The following is a 2,295-nucleotide window of genomic DNA, read 5'->3' on the forward strand; positions in this document are numbered from 1 at the left end:
GATGCCATGGTTCTGTTCAATGATTCATGGAAGGAATTGCAAAAGATGATAAGATATTTGAAAAAAGAACTAGTGTGCGATTGAAAATGCATATTAGTAAAACCAAGGTAATTTTTCATTAAAATGCAGAGAAACAACAAATAAGGGTTATGAACGAACCTCTAGAGACTGCTAATGAATATGTATACTAAGGACAGACAGTAAGTGTTTTCCTAGGACAACAGACCGAAATTAAAAGAAGGATAAGCATGAAATGGAGAGCTTTTGGTAAATAAATTGAGATTATGAAAGGTAAAATGCAACTTTCCCTAAAGAGAAAAGTATTTAATCAGATGGTCCTACCAGTATTAACTTATTCATCAGGAATTTGGAACATTACTAAAGCCTTAGAACATTAACTAATTAAAACTCAAAGCGCTATGGATAAATAATGATGGATTAACACCAAAGAACAGAAAAAGAACAGAATGGATTCAAGACCAAACTAATGTAGAGTTTATTCTAAAACAACAACATGGGCAGGACATATAACGAGAATGACACATAATAGATGGACAAAAGTATTAGCAGAAGGGGTCCTGAAAGATTGCAAACAAAGGAGGGAAAGGAAGAGAGGGCGATGTATTAACGAGTTAAGAAAATGTGAAGATATAGACTGGAATAGAAAGGCCTTAAACATACACGAGTGGAAGGACATGTCTGAGGCCTTTGTTTTGCACTGGATTATTAACGAATATACCTATGTTATATATATATATATATATATATATATATATATATATATATATATATATATATATATATATATATATATATATATACGTACATGTGTGTGTGTTCATTTGATCTTCTAGGGTCCCACATAATGAAATACTCATATTGACGAAAAACAAAACCCAGTTTCTCTATAACTTTATTCAGAATATGAAATATGTGATCAATAATATAAGTTAAAAGGGTAGTTTGGATTTCCTCTCCATATTTTAAAAAAACCATAAAAACTCAGAATGAAAACAAGAGGAACTAACACTTAATGTTTACCAGACACAACAACAGGTCATGGAGATGTTGATGATACTGTCATGGTGCAGTGAAATACAGGTCAGTCAAATAGGACGAATCAAGTCTAGTTATTTCAGGTTATTGAAATTCCACAGAGAGAGAGAGAGAGAGAGAGAGAGAGAGAGAGAGAGAGAGAGAGAGAGAGAGAGAGAGAGAGAGAGAGAGAGAGGGGGGGAATATTGTTTATAACTAAAATAATTTACACACATGTACGCACTGCATAGAATACAATAATAGCACGAGAATATGGTAATGAAACACCTGAGACACAATACACAATATATAAAGACGTGTACGCGACCCGTCAAAATTACGGCTAAATGTTTAGATATATGCACACACACACACACGCATCCCTCTCACAAGGGTATGACTACTCTCTCTCTCTCTCTCTCTCTCTCTCTCTCTCTCTCTCTCTCTCTCTCTCTCTCTCTCTCTCTGAGAGACGGGGAGAGCTTTGCGTGACTGCAAGGATATATATATATATATATATATATATATATATATATATATATATATATATATATATATATATATATATATATCTATCTATCTATCTATCTATCTATCTATCTATCTATATATATATATATATATATATATATATATATATATATACATACATACATATGTATAGCCACATTTGCTCTTAATTATATAGGGGGAAACGGGTAAAATAATTAACCACCACCTTCCACTACCAAAGCTAATCTACTGAATCAAAAAAAAAGTCAAACTAATATTACATTTTAATTCCTCAGCCCAGGCAGCTTCGCAGCCACGACTTCTATGATCGTACTTTTAACCTATCCTAACATTCCAATTAAGTTTTTAAATTATCTGCAACGTTCAAAGGTAAAGAACCATTATATGCTTTCAGTTATTACAATGCAAACTATTTAAATCCTCTTGCAGTAGCTACTACACAAGCTTTTTCCTCGATCTTTTAAATATCATCTATAAAAAAACCTAAGTTACAAATGGCAGGACAGGATTAGAAATGAAACTATAAGAGAGATTACTCGAGTGCCATATGTGTATGAGATCATGATGAGGGGTAGAGGGAGATGGTTTGGGATTGCTCTTCGCACCCCCCAAGAGAGATTAGTTCACCAAACCTTTAACTGGACTCCACAAGGCACTAGAAGAGTTGGAAGATCCAGGCGTACACGGCTGAGGACGATGAAGCGTGAAGTAGATGATGGTGAATGGAGACGTATTGAATTAAAAGCT

The sequence above is a fragment of the Palaemon carinicauda genome, chromosome 41, assembly GCF_036898095.1.
Source record: "Palaemon carinicauda isolate YSFRI2023 chromosome 41, ASM3689809v2, whole genome shotgun sequence".
Taxonomy (NCBI): Eukaryota; Metazoa; Arthropoda; class Malacostraca; order Decapoda; family Palaemonidae; genus Palaemon; species Palaemon carinicauda.